This window comes from Stegastes partitus, unplaced genomic scaffold (genome assembly GCF_000690725.1).
Source record: "Stegastes partitus isolate 25-593 unplaced genomic scaffold, Stegastes_partitus-1.0.2 Scaffold282, whole genome shotgun sequence".
NCBI lineage: Eukaryota > Metazoa > Chordata > Actinopteri > Pomacentridae > Stegastes > Stegastes partitus.
The window spans coordinates 244,216-259,634 of NW_007578013.1; the positions used below are offsets into that span (position 1 = coordinate 244,216).

The 15,419-nt window shown below is 41.5% G+C and overlaps 1 protein-coding gene across 1 annotated transcript in view; it reads right to left on the minus strand.

Annotated features, from left to right (window-relative positions):
- The window catches only part of adgrb2 (adhesion G protein-coupled receptor B2), a 231,877-nt gene that overhangs the window by 58,020 nt on the left and 158,438 nt on the right, over positions 1-15,419 (minus strand). The window lies entirely within an intron of this gene.

The following is a 15,419-nucleotide window of genomic DNA, read 5'->3' on the forward strand; positions in this document are numbered from 1 at the left end:
CAACTGCGCCACCTTGTAGCCCCATAGTAAATTCCAACTCAAAAAAAAAAAAAAAAAAAAAAAAAAAAAAAAAAAAAAAAAGCAGTGAAAAAGGGACAGGAAGTTTCAGAAGGGAGACATTTTTCCCCCCATCAAGTTGGCCCATTCACTCTATAGGTTTAACATTCAGTGATCAGCGCTCATGCACACTGACAGGCTCTTTTACCCTGGCTGGCATTAGAAGCCAATGTCACCCCACTTGTTCTTCTCCGTGTTTAGCACTCTAAACGCTCTCTTTGTTCAGTTCTTTTTTTTTTTCTTTCCATCCCATCTCCCTTTTACTTGGAAGAACACCCTAAGAGTCTGGAGGCCTTGAAGAAAAATAAAAAAGGGTCGCACTGGCGAACGGTTAACAAAAAAACCAGCGTGGTTTAAACGGTCGACAAAGGTTACGCGGCACTAAATGCTTAATTGCTTCGACGCTCAACGAGTTACTGGGAAAGCGAGTGCCCAGAATCTCATACAATAGATCCTTGTGTAGTTTATTTTTTGCTAAATCGCTCCGCTCTTACCTTTATTTGCCCTCCACCCCCCTCCGTTTCACTTCGCTCTAAATGCTCCCAATAGAAGGTTGAGTGTGGAGGTCGATCAATAAAGATTCTAACTGAACTAATTACCCTGGCGGTTCACGCTGGGCATTAACCTCATGTTTAACCCCTGGATATACTTCTATTCTCGTCACTAGAGACAGGTGGAAGCATAATGGGAGACATAAGAGCAGCTACAGAGATGTTCGATGGGGTCAAGGAGGCCAAATTCATGACTGACGGCAAAAGAGGCCGCAAGAAATGTTTAATCGACTGCTTGATCCTCGACTTCTAGCAAGGTTTTGGGGAATTTTTGTGTTTCTTTGTGTTCTGTCGCTGGTTTAAAGCTGGTTAAAGACCAATCAGGATTTAGAAACATCAGATCTGGTGACAGTTGTGTGGGCTGTTAGACCACTAATCCAATCTGACCAGGTCACATTGAAAAGATCCTCATGAAGCAGATGAGCTGAGCGAACAATCGTAATAAATATGATGTTTTTAAGATCCAGGTTTGGTTGCAAGCAAGAGCGCCTTCCGCCCCGCTTTTAAAAAAAAAGACATCACTCATTGGAAACTACAGAGGACTCATGCCACTGCTGCTTCATGACTGCAGTAGCTGCTAATTTCAGTATGCAGGCGTTTAACGTGGGAAGAGGGGGCCTAGGGGAGGTAACCTTAAAGAGTGTACAAGAAAAACGGAGAAAATCTTTGATTTAGGGTAATGAAAACAGATCCGGTGACTCTGATTAGTGTACTCTTCATCGTGGCATCAAACAGTTGGCAACAATAATGAATCTCATTTACGTTTGAAAACAACAAAGCTTAAAAGTGGAGACCAAAAAAAATACAGATCGCGTCTGTTCTTTCCGCTATAAACATTTGTGGAGCAGAAAATATGGAATGTAATCATATTGCCGACAGCACAGTGCGAACTGTTCTTCCACCGCTAATGCTTTAGTGGAGAACTTAATTACCTCTCGCCAAGCTAATAGCGACGAGCACCCTCAACAGCTGATGGAGAGAAAATTTAATAAAGTGTTGCTTGTATAAGGACTTCACCATTTTAGAATGTGCAACCTTCAAATCACTCAATAGGTTAAAAATCCTCATCTCTGACTGCAAAATTACAAATCGGAGCGGCATTTAAATCCTCAGGGAATGCTTTGGGGACAGTTTAACTTTATAAAAAAAATGATAAGCAGGTGTGGTTCTTGGTAGAAAGTAGTTTGGATTTTACTTAAAGTTTGGAGAAATAACACATCGACACTTAACAACGGAAGAAACTCTTGTATTTACCCTGTTGTTGGGGTACTCATTTCCACAGTCAGTAATATGGGGGATTTAACAAATAATAAAAGTTATGGTGTTTGTCTGACACAAACCATGCACTTAACAATTAAAAGTATCAGCAGGTTAAATTAAATAAATAAAAAGTCATGTGTAATTCCTTGCTGTTGCTTTATAAAAGGCGCTCTTGGATTTGGAATTGCAATCAAAACAGACAAAATGTGACCTCTTTGTGGCCTCTTTAATCATTAATAAGCGACCTACCAAACTATGGCAACAAGTAGCAGTAACAATGGAAACACATTTTAGATAAATTAGCATGAAAATTTCCCAGTCAGCAGATTTAGGCTGAATTTTTCTTTTTTTATCTGATTTTATTAGTGACTTATTTGAGGTATTTCAGGACTTCATAGATCCAAACATGTCACAGCATCCTTTCTGCCGGTCGAAGCTGACCTTCACTGAATCGAGTGCATCCGCAGCCAGGAGCACACTTCCTATCAGAGGGTAATTACCCTGTAAGGACAACTGATTACAAAAGCATTCGCATCATCTGAAAATCTGTGAGCACGGATTGCATATCCGTACACATGGATTACGAATTCTGAGAGCAAAGTTTGCAAACAGAGAGCACTGATTTACACATGTTTTGTTGGGGGGGGCTCCGTATGTTCATCATACACGTGTTGATTTTTGTTTTCGAGGTATTACTGGACTTCCGCGCGCTGCAGCAACATTTTCCTCAGGTCAAAATCCACCTTCAGCGAATGCATGCACACTCCTGTGGCGAGGAGCACACTTCCTATCAGAGGGTAATTACCCTGGCAAGACAACTGATTGCAAAACCATGCGTATGGACTGAAAATCTGTGCCCACAGATTGCAAATCCATGCACATGGATTACAGATCCAGGAGCATGATTTATAAACTGGGGACACGGATTTACACGCTTTTTTTTTTTTTTTTATCCCCTCTCAGCTGGCACTAGGGGGACTCTGGACATTCCTCATCTTGTTACAGGTAGCCTCGGCTCTGTGGTAGACACTGTTTGCATACTTGTCATTTTCACTAATCAGCTTCTTCATACGTGTAACATCAGAAATCAAGTAAGTCAGTTTAACCCTTTATGGGGCAAGTGGCCATATTTGGTAACGTTCCATATGTCCACCCTGTGCCTCTGCTGGAGGTTGAAGAACCATGTGCACGTTTTGGGTTTTGTATTAAGGCCAATATCACTATCTTACTAAAGAAATGTTCCAGGAACTTTATAAACGCTTTGTTACTGCTTTGCATTGAACTCCACTTTGATTTGTTTTTTTGAGATTAGTGCCAGTAACACCACTACCCCAAGAGAAATGTTACAAAATTAACTTTCCAAGCACTTTGTAAATACTTTGTTACTGGTTGTGTAAGTATCATTACTAAAATGTTTCTACAGTTTGTTACTTTTTCTTTTATTTATTATAAATTACCTTTTATTTTAACTGTAGATGTGCAAGATACCATATATGGTAACTTTACGAACCTTGATTTGCAACATTTATTTATTTTTTTTAAGTCGCAAAAGTAAAAATATCTTGAAATATCCTTCAATAACACTCTACGGTTCAAATTTGTTATTTTCCAAGTATTTCAAGGAGTGCCTGATGAAGCTTTTATTTTGAAGCTTACACTAAAAACCTGTCTTATTTTGACGTTACTTGCCAGCAAACTCTGTTACTTTAAACTCCATGCTGAATTGTTTTTGTACCTTCACGTAAAACTCAAAAAGAAAAAAAAAATCCATCAAAGTCATCAAACAAAGCGAGGAAACAGTTAAAAACCACGCGGACCATTTTCCAATGACAGCAACATTAACCACAACACGGAACAGCCCATCACTCATGAATAAACATACTAGTACTGTGACAGGCTTCTCAAACGTGATCACAGTGACTATAAATGACAAGAACGCATCAATGTTAATTCTCAAAACTATATTTGAGCATGAAGGAATGCACACATAGAAACCAGATAAGCACAGCGAGAGAGAGACGATTCATAATGTCAGTAATGAGATGTGAGTACAATTCCCTGATGATCATCATCTGCACGGTGACACTTCAAAGACTGAAGATCGGAAAACGAGTCACAGCACTGAAGCGGAGACAGCTTGACAGGTAGCAACACGGCGCAGGGTTTTGTGTGTGTGTTTCTGTGTACGTCACAGAGACGGATGATGTATGAAAAAGACGAGGAGAGGGCGAGGAAAAAAAAAAAATATGTGCACTTGTTACCTTTCATGAGGAAATCCTCCAAAGCGTGTGAGGTATTTTTAAGCTGTTTTTTTTTCTTTTTGTGTGTGTGTTACATCTATATTTCTCATTAAAGAAAGCATGTGCAATCCTCAGAGCTTTCAGCTATTTATCCCACATCACATGCATACATAATTTTCAAAAAACATGTGAGCTCTGTATATAAACTCCCCGGAGATGTCAAGTAAAGTATTTACAAATGGCTTTGCTCACACAAGTAAAACATAGCCATATGGACTAGATATGCATAAATGATTGTGTGTTTCAGGAACGGATAGAGGAGAGTGTAGGCTGATTTATTCATATTGGTTAACTTGCAGTCTCGTATATGCACATGCTAGAGGAAAGCATGCATGCCTTTCATTTACCGGCACTGTCTACATGCAGCAGAGACACACATATTCAGCATTCTACACCAGTCTGGCAGCAAAACAGGAAGTTGGCGTAATGAGAAACTGTCTGACAGCTCACAACGGGGGGTCGCTAAAGATAACACCAACGCACACACACACACACATTATCTGTGACCTCTTTGTTTTCTCTATTTGAATTTCATCCTTAATAGACCACCGACCCTCATCTACTTCAGCTAGATTTGATTGTTGGTTTTGATGTATTTCGGCAAAACACCAGCTTTGACTTTTGTTTAGTTTTATGTCGTTCACAAAGTTGGCTGATCTTTGTTATTGCAGATCCACTGCGTTCTACGAATATGCGCTGCTGCTGTTTGGACCCGCAGGGCTTCACAGAAGTATTAGATTATCAGCTAGGCTTAGCTGGCGAGGAAAGATTAAAAGGACACGGCTTTTGTTTTACTTTTGTTATAGCGTTTGAATGAAGCAGGAGCTGCTGCCGACTCTTCTTATCGTGGAAAACAGGTACCAGATGTACAAACACGTCTACGTATCGGTATAGTTGGTTTATAGGCCATGGATCCCAAATGTATACTGCCAAGATATCAGCCTGGCATTACAAAAAAAAAAAAAGTGCAAATATACATTACGCTGTTCAGTTTGCTAGCACTGCGATAATGAACACATCTGTTGTTTGGTCTTGACTTTCGACTAAGAAGAAAGTTTTTCTTAATGGGTGTTAGAGTTGGCCTCATTTTGACAGGTAGCTATCCCTCAGCGCACATGGAGATTACGGAGTTTACTTTGATCAACCCGAGCCAGAACCTGACGTATATACTCAACGAGACTGAGAGACGGCAGCCAGGCAAGTGGCTCTGTGAGGTGGTACAGAGGCACCATGCTGCTTTGAGATAGATGCTGTCATCGGCTTGCTAAAATGCTGCGCACCTGTAACCTTTACCGCGTCCATCATCTTTAGCTTGTCAAAAAGATTAAATTCGACCCCAAAACAAAGTGTATTCGAGGCTGATTTGGTCAGAATCCAAAATGTGTCCAATCCAAATTCTAAATTTATTCTCATGATGGTGATGGTAATATTCGTTCGGATGGGTTGCCAATTATACCATTAGTTGTAGTTGAGACATTTCAATCAAAGATGCAAATGTGTGCCAAAATGAGGGGGTACGCCACTTGGCATCTGACACATTTAATGACAATCAGTCTTGCAGATGTTGAAATAGATGATAAGCCAAAAATGTTGACCTGCTGGTGAAACAGGAGTTTAGCCAGTAGGGTTCATCCTCTGGGGACCACGACTGTACAACATTTCATCCACTAGTTGCTGAGATGTTTCAGTCGAGTCCAGGAAACTGACACTGCCATACCTGGAGCCACACTGCTGTACGGCTAAAAACACTTTGCCATGCTTCAGGTGAACCCAACAGCCCTTACTTCTCTACAATACAGCAAAACATATACAGTACAGTGACAGCCAGAGCATCTTAAATCACTTCCCAACTTGCTCCCTAATTGCTAATAGAATGATGTTGCAGCTGTTAGGAAAAAAACAGGAAAAATACTTCCTGAACAACAGCGCAAATTGACCTTTTATGTCTTCTGAGAATGAATTGGCACCAACTCTTGACTGAAAGGGCAATGCTATGAAAACCAATTGCCCCCTGTTAAGAAGCACAAAAAAAGGTTGCACATGCTTTGAATTCTAAAAAACCGAAGGGCTTGATGCAGGGATTTTAGCAGTATAAAAGTAAAGTCCCTGATAAAGCCTCCCTCCACCTGCCTGGCACACACACACACACACACATAATAGTGATGTGATGCCAGCGCCTCTCATCCAAAGCACCTCTTCAACAGCAATGTGGAAAAGTAAGAGCATCCAATGGAAACTTTTGCGTTGTGTTCTTTTTTTTAACATTTTCACATGTCTTCGTTAAACTTCTGACATCCAGGGTCTGGTACTCTCTTTATTAGTGAAGTGTGTGGTGGTGTTATCATGCCAGAATCTAAAAAAGCTCTCTAAGGCCTTCGGAAAGGTTGTTGATCCCTCTGAGTCTGGCAGGGGATTTAAAAAAGATCTCTAAATTATGTGAAATAAATCATTCCACTCTAGGCAAAACGACTGCCAATTTGTCCAGGATTGGCCACCAAAGCAAATTCAGTCTAAGACCATTTGATGCGGGAAAAGAAGACATAAAGCACGCCAAAATTGCCTCACAGGACCTGCAGGTAACTCTGCGAGTGTTGGTGTCAAAGTGCCGCGTCTACAATCAGACAAAGATTGTGCAAATTTGACCTGCACAGTAGGCGTGCAGTGAAAGAGCCTTTGCGGTTCAAAAACAACATTTGAACAACACTGAACGTGCAGGCGAAGACGAGGCCTTTTAGAATCGTCTGCAGAGGAATCAAAGGTGTTTTGTAGATAGGCGTTTTTGGCAGAGACCAAAGACAGCTTTTCAGGAGAAGAACCTCACACCAACTGTGGAGCATCGTGATTAAAATGTTATGGTTTAGGGCAGCCTGCACTCTATAAACTCTGATATCCTGCATCATATCAAGGAGTGTTTAAAGATAATGTGAGGCCATCTGTCTCACAGTTGAACAGGAAGTTGACCTTTCAACAGGATAATGATCCTAAGCACACTAAGCACACCAGAAAATCTACCATGAAATGGCTCAAAAGGAAGAAATGGAGTGTTATGGAATGGCCTAGGAAAAGCCCTAGATTTAAAATCCCTCTTTGCTCCTAAACATCTTGCAAATGAAGGACTTTTCCATGAAAAAGCGATCAAAATTTCACCAAGCCGGTGTCAGAGACCGGTAGACGGTTACGCAAAAACGCCTACTGGAAGCTATTTTTGCTAAAGGGTACAACACTGACCTCTGACGCCGAGCGTGTACTTACTTGTTCCATAGAGGAACATTATTTCTATGAATATTTTTGTTGAATAAATGATGGAAAAAGCTCATTTTGATTATGAAGCTGTTCAAGGATATCACATTTATCTGTAGGCATCGTGTCGATAAGGAACGTTTGCTTGTCCAAATATGCCGAAAGATAGTACTTTACAGTAGATGAGGTCAAATTCACTTGCAATTATTTCTTCATTTGAAGCAGTGCGTAACACTCAGTACATTCAATAATAGTCTCTAAACATTTAAACCAGTTCTAAATGAGGAAAATGTTGTTCTACATTGCTGTCATTGATTTAATGAGGATTAACATCATCAGCTAGTTTTAGCTGCTGGCAAATGCTGCCAAAAAATGATTTATGAGACGACTGTAGCCACAAAATACAGTTTAGTCCATTTTCACTTGATATCGGGTAAATTGCATTCCTGTTCCCGTGTCCATTACGCTGCTTCGCATTGCTCACTCGTGGCAAAATGTGCCATCAACTATCTGCAAAATATTCGCCTTTGTGTCATCAGTGGTCAGAAGGGCAGAGAAGCAAACGTATTACTCAGAGAGAGAGAAAAAAAATGTGAAAAGAAAAGGGCAAACGGCACCAGAATGCCGAGATGAAGAAGCACTGGGGGATGACAAAAAGAATTTCATGCACAGATGGAAATCAGTAGCATGTAAATCACAGAAAGTTTTGTCCTCATTACAAAAAAAAAGAATACTTTCAAGTCAAATTGCTGTAAAAGTCTCCGCGAGATAGTAGGACCAGGTTTAATATTCGGCGCATAATATTGTGAAGTCAATGAGCAAATTACCCCAGACACTGTGCAACCCAGTGTTTTTTCATGCTTTTTGTGAAGAGAGAGGAGCGAGCATAGCCATTGTCTGAAACAGAGTGCGAGTTGGTGATACGCGGCAGAAACAGAGAGCTAATGAGTCACAGACAGAAGGGCTAGTGGGAAGGAGAGCAACTGTTGTAGTATGAAAGGATTTTAAGGATTATGGAGGTAAATGGCCTCGAGAGGACGCTGATTCGGAGACACCAGTGTGTTCAAACTCAACGCTGTACATCAGCATCAATGACGCTGGACAGCAATAACACCAACACAAATGTTTTCTCTCAGTTTCTATGCAGTGTGCTGATTATGTCCGTACCGAATTTGTGTAATTTTAAAATATAAAGAGCAGAAAAACAACAGATACTTAAGCATCCTGTTATAATGTGCAAACACAATATTTTACGCCACCAGTGGAGCACCAACGAAGATGTTTTTCCCTTATCTGCCCCAATTAGACCTCTAGATTCTCGCTGACTGGCCTATTACACCAGTTAAGGCAGAAAAACTTCTTTTAGTCCTACTGGTAAGTGGTAAGTGTTTTCCAGAGGAGACATTTTGACATAGTAAAAGCAAGGTTGGAGATAATAAAATGAATGATGGCTCAATTCCATGTCGCTGCTTCACTTTTAAGGTCTTGTGTCATTTCATATGTGGGCAAAAAATCCATAATTAATATTATCGCCATTATAAAAGTCATCACATCTCTGCCTATAATTAAACTAGGGGGGGAAATGATCATTGTCTTCCAGTGTGGGCCAGATATCTGCTAAGTGCCTCGGTTAAGGTTCTCAATATACAGTAGACCCAGCCAGATTCCAACTGTTTAAATGTCATGAACTGCAAATTTCTAATCATTCTGTGATTATCTGCCTGTACTTTGCAGGAGAACACAAGGGCTGGATCATCCTGGTGGCCCAGCTGTCTGTAAACAACACCAGGGGGTTTCATCCAGTCAAGGAATTTCTAAATGTTATCCCCTCTTTCTCCCAGGATTCCCCGATGCTCCAGATTGTTACATGTGGAAAGTATTTATGGGTTAATATGATATTTTTTAAATGTAATCCTGCAGTGTCTATGAGTAGTTTCTCCAGCTTAAGAAGGTAAAATTGTGCTTATCCATATGTGTACAACACAGTGTCTGATTTGTGACAAACAAAGAGTTAGATGTGGCATTCAAATGTTTTGTGTTCCTGACCCAATATATGTGTTTTATGGTTAAAGTTTAAAGTCAGTCCATCTTCTAAAAAAAATAAGAAAAGTATGTTATGCGTTTATTGGACGTGTCTGACAAAAAAAATTTGATTTTTTTTTCTCTCTCTCAGTTTAAGAATCAGATCAAAGGTGATGACTTTTATTCAAACATTTTAAAACTGTGCCGCAGGTTATCTGTCTTGTCACCGTCGTGCCTGCGCATAAAAACATAGCAGTAACCTCTTTATGATGTGACAGGTTTAGTTTCAATCAGGATGAAAGCCACTGAAAGAAACGGGAAAATAAAATGTGTATAAAAATCTACGAATCTATTCTGGCAGAAGGTGCACGGTCACCAGATGCAAGCGCGTGCTGGCCTTTTAACTCTCAATTCAGCTGGAAAGCAGCGAAGCAAATCTTCTCATGACACAAATCATCTGTACTTACTCAACCCTTCATAACACCTATTATACCGGACTGACCGGCACACATTCATGTCGGAGCGTTCGCCGCGATGTCGGGCTTGCATTTCCCGTGCATGTGTGTGAATGTGCTGCAGCATGCATAAATGTATTTGACCCAGATATTCTAAACTCTGTAGGAACTAAGCTTTCCTCTTGTCCGCTCGCTGATGTAACGATGGGTCTTATAAGCAGAAGAACATGCTATGAGATTATCTGAAGCTTGTTGTGATGTTTATGTGCAAGACTGTACAGCTTATGTTTGTAAATGTCATCTCCACTGCGGTAACTCCGACATGAAATATTTATTGACGCGAGCTCCATGTGTTACGGAATGAATCAGAGAAAAACATGAATTAAACATCTTTGCTGATGCAGGGATCAATCAATATGGAAGGGGGAGGGAGGGGGGAAATGAGGTAGCCATCACAAGGCCAGTGATATGAATATTAGAAAATATTTCTGTAGGATGGCACAAAGGAAGCTTAGAATAGACTCATTTCTGGTTCACTTACTTTTAAATGAAAATTTAAATGGGTCTTTTTTCTTCTTCCTTTTTTTTTTGTTATCAGTGACAAATGTACCGTCCTTGCTAAATCCTACTTGTCTTCCTTGTAGATCATGTCATGTGAGGCTGTCACACAAAAACCCTCCTTCCTGCTTCTTCCCCGATTCTCGTGCGAGGAGGATGCTTTTGTCAATGACCTCGGCTGTCCCTATCTGCTGCTCTCTGGCATGGCCCTGGGCTAATTTATAAGCTTCTTTCCCGGGATTATCTTTCTTCCTGGTGTGCAAGCTAGTGAGCAAACAGGAAAAGCAGAGATACCGGTTTTGGCTACACCGCCATAAATGGCCTGCCGTTCTGACTGCCTGGACTCTGTGTTAACATGGACACACAACTATGAAGAAAGTGGCTCCTCTAGAAAAGGGATTATTAATCCTGTCTGTGGGATAGAAAGGGAGGGGGGAAAAAAAGCGCTTTAAAGCTTGCCTTTTTTGGTATTTTTTGCAACCACGCTTTGAATAGATGCATCTCATTGAAAATGCAGAAGATTTCTCCAAAATCTGGACATGTACTAAGCATCTTGCCAGGGGCTCAAAACAGAAGGCCAAAGGGGCAAGTCTCAGTCTCATAAAGCACTAACACAGTGCCCTCCCAGCCTACTTCCAGCAGCACAAGAGTAAAGAGGATAATGTGTGAGTCAACAAGATAAACACAAGGCAAATACTGCACTTGACAGAAGGCTACATATAAGATCTTGTACGAGCGTATTTACAGTGCATAATTGTCAAGAGAGCTTAACATAACAGCCACTAAATGACCTAGAATAGGTTTTAAAGGGTACATATGTTACTTACCCAGTGGTTCTCAAGCTCTACAGGTCCAGCAGTGAATGTATTCCAACCGTCTTCTTTTTTCCCGCTGGCTCTAATCTAAACTTCAAATGCTAATCACTACAAATACCTAACATCGTCTTCATCTAAGACTGTGCCCACGGGAAGCAGCATCAGTTCTAAAGGTTATTCCTGTCTGTACAGTGAGATCCTCCATGCCGGCCACACTGGTCACATGATGATGCAATCAATAGCAATCATGCATGCATTAAAAGAAATCAGTAAAAAACCCCTGACTTGCTTTAAATAACTTCTTCGCCCATATTAAAAAGCAGAACTTTCTTCGAGCCGCCCACGTGCATCCGTGAGGTCCAGTCCCAGAAAGAAACCATTGCTAGATGTTTGCACATGCAGCTACTTAAGAGTTGATCTCAGCACATGAAGGCTGCTTAAAGGCATCAAAAGTAACCTAAAGCTGACTGTCCTCAACAAGCCTCCGAGGTTTATGCACCGAGAATTGAATCCACCACCTTAACACGCTCTCCAAGGACTGTTGTGATAGCCGGGGAAATGAGCTGAGAGCCTGTCCACGTCTGTAACGCCCAATGGAGACAGAGCCCACATAAGCCCTACTGGCCGACTCCCTCTTGCCGTACTGACTCGCTGTTTGACACAGTCTTGATCCCTTCTGCTCTGTCAGATGGAAAAGTGGAGCAAGCCGTATCAGCCATCCGCCCCCACCTCCTGGTGGCTGCACTGTAAAGTGTGCTAGTGTGTGTGTGTGTGTGTGTTTCTGCTTAAGTGTTAGCGTGCAACGATGCGGGAAAGAAATATGCACGTGAAAATTTTTCAAATGACACATTTCCGATAAAGGTAAAAATAAATAGATCAAATTGACAACCATGCTTTTCCAACATTTTGAAAAACAAAATCGTGTCCTCGAATAAACTGTTGCTTCTGTTTAGTCTTTAACAAAACAGCCTTGAACGAAGCATTGAACTGAGTAGAATAAAGAGACACTCATCACTGCATTGTGTAATGTCCTATATTATCTCTAACATGCTGTAAATGTAAGGGCTATTACCTTGTGTAGACATAAACATATGGAGGGCTATTTTGAGCCTCCATATGTTTTTCATACACCTAATTTATTGTATCCTCAGGAAGAAAAAACACACGTCTATAGAAGCAATGCTGTCCTATTATTGCACCACTGAGTCACTGCACCACATTCTGTCCACGCTATTCAATCGATGATGGTTATATATGGAACAAAAATATAGCGATTAAGACATCCGCACCTTAGTTGCAATTCCTGTTCAAAGACAGCTGCAGTTATTATAAGCTGATTTACAGGTTTTGGAGCGTACTGCTGCACATTATAGCAGGACCTGAATATTTTGATTTGTTGGATAGTGGTTTGTTGTTTGGCCTCCAATACCAAGCTAAATGGAGGCTTTTTGTCATTTTGTCAGCACATTCATGTATTATATTGAGACATTTTAACTGCACTGTTAAAACACTCAGCCACACCACTAAAACCACCTGCCTTATATTGTGTCAACCCCCCCTCATGGCGTCAAAACAGTTCTGACCCCTAGAGGCATGGACATCAGAAAACACTTCAGGATGGGACCTCTTCGGATCGGGCTTGTTCTCGCCGCTGCTATCGTGGAGCCAAGAAGGGGATGTGCATGCTTGGTCTGCAACAGTGTTTAGGTGGGTGGTAAGTGACACAACAACCTCCACATGGATGCAAGAATCCAAGCATTCCCAAGAGAACATTGGAATCATAACGAGATTAACGATGTTATACACGTCAGCTATCAGCGGTTTTAATGTCTGGCCTGATTGATGTATATACCATTCCGGTTGGGTGATTGACACCCCGCTCACTAGCAGTGAACATCACGCCTCAGCTCTCCTTGGCATACAAAATGCCCAAGATCTCAGCTGTGTGAAAGCACTTTAAATTGAGCATGACAAGAGGAAGACAGCGTGCCAAAAATGCAGTTTGAAAGTGGCCTACAAGGGTTCTGTGAGTAGCAGGCTATTGCTCAGACTATACCAGCTAGCAAACTTTGCTTAGCTTATCTCTGTTGTCCAGTCACTGTGGTGAAGCTGTTTTGATCCAGAGATGCCACACTGGTAATCTGAGCAGTTAACATTAAACATAAGAAGAAATATGGGTAATCATCGGCATAAAAACACATAAAATAGCCTGGTTTAAGTTTGTATGTAGGTGCATCAATGGGCACCAACATCCTCAACTATAGTCAAAACTACACAACAGAGCCTACTGTCCCAAGACATCAATGAGAGAGAAGACAAAGATGCAATGGTACAATGAGACCCATCCACTATTTCACACGTCCTCTCCTGAGAGTCCAGCAATCTGCAGGATCAAAGTTGAAACTTTGTTTTGTGGAATCACCATTTGTTGAATGACGCCAGCACCATCGAAGAAGCTTTGCTGTTGCTTGCTCCTGGAGCTCCAGAGGTCAAAGTGGTGGTATCTGGGACAGCTATGCACTTCATGTTAAAAAGATGTATAAAGAGTAATGTAGGTTTTGACAAAGAATTAAAAGAACATTTTAAAACAGTTGTCAAAGTTGTCTGATGCGACTCTGACAGCGTTGTAGAATTGCAATACTAAGCTGATGCCATACTCTTTTAATGTAAGTCAATTTAAATTAATGAAGAGACTCTGAAAGTCAGTTACAGTCAAGAGGGACAGACAATGCATTGAATTTATTTATCAGTTCCTCCATTCATTTACTTGTTTGTTTGTTTCTCAGGAGAGTTATAGATGGTTTCTGGCAGGCCATAAATCTGCCAATATAAGAATTAAAATTGTCACACGCTTGGCTAAGGTCACAACTTGCCGCCATGCCTTTTTGTAAAGTAAATGCGATTACATTTTGGCCAGATTTGTGCCCAGCTAGTTTTTTGGCAGCGCGCAGAATATGCCTTTGACTTTTTACTTCATTTAAGGTTGAGGCCGGTGCCAAAGCTGATAGTGGCTGCAGATGAGCCTGAGCCCAAAGCAAGCCTCAATCTACCGTGTCAGATTGAGGATGTTAAAGCTACTTGCGCTGCACACCAGGTCTTTATTACTCTATGGCAGTGATGGGCGGCGGCGGCGGCGGCAGGGGGGGGAGCAGGGTGGGGTGCCCGGCTCTTTAACCGCTGATCCCCGATCAAGCTGAAGACCAATGAGGATTAGAAATAGGATTAAATGACCCTCAGGCCTTCACGAGCTTACTGTCATCCATCCATCTAAAGTGTATATTACATTCATCTCGTCCTACTGGGTTATATTTTTAAGCACGCTTTTAAATGAGATTGCTCAGTCGACTGGCTGCGTTGCATCGCTGTTTCAGCTTTTTGTCATTTGTGTGACAGCGAGTTGCTTCTGTGCTTATTAGAAATGAAATGGGAATGTATGAGTGACGCATAAATAAATGTTTGAGCAGCGCAATGTATATTTTATAGACGCCAGCAAATCTTTCAGCAATCTGACGGAGCAACAGTAATCCATAATGCACCAGACATGCGATACGTGCTTTACAGCAGAGCGAGCGTGTGTCAGTGGGGGTTCGGCTAGATATCCCACACCGAGGCAGAGTGAGGGTCAGAGCACAGAGATGCCAGAGGCAAGGTCAGGAACCAGAGCAAAGACAAGTAGAACACCCATCATCATTTCCAGTGGAATAGAGAGTCAGCAAGAGACAAGCAGGAAAGGAAAGAAAGCGAGAGAGTTGGTGGAAATATCGAGTGAGGATTCAAGGTAGACAATGATGACAACGTGAAGACAGTCTTGTCGATCTCCGCTTTCATTTCAGTGCCCTGTATACCTCTGTACACGATCAGAAAAGGTGTATTTTTACTCCTAACAGCCTCCCTTTTGGTTCGCTAACCTGAGCTTGCAGGTTTGAACCCTATAAAACTTTTATGAGAGCTAAACATAACGGCATCTATTCGAGCCCGGCAAGGCAAATGAAAACAGGTTGAGAGTTGGTTGAAGGAGGGGGCTGGGGGGGGCGACAGGCGCACGGGGGAAGACAGGGAGGGATGGCAAGCTCAACGATTTGGGTGGGCAGATGGTACCGACATATGGGCCTGTTAGGGGCAAAATAAATAAATAAACACTCACACATAAATACTGAGATG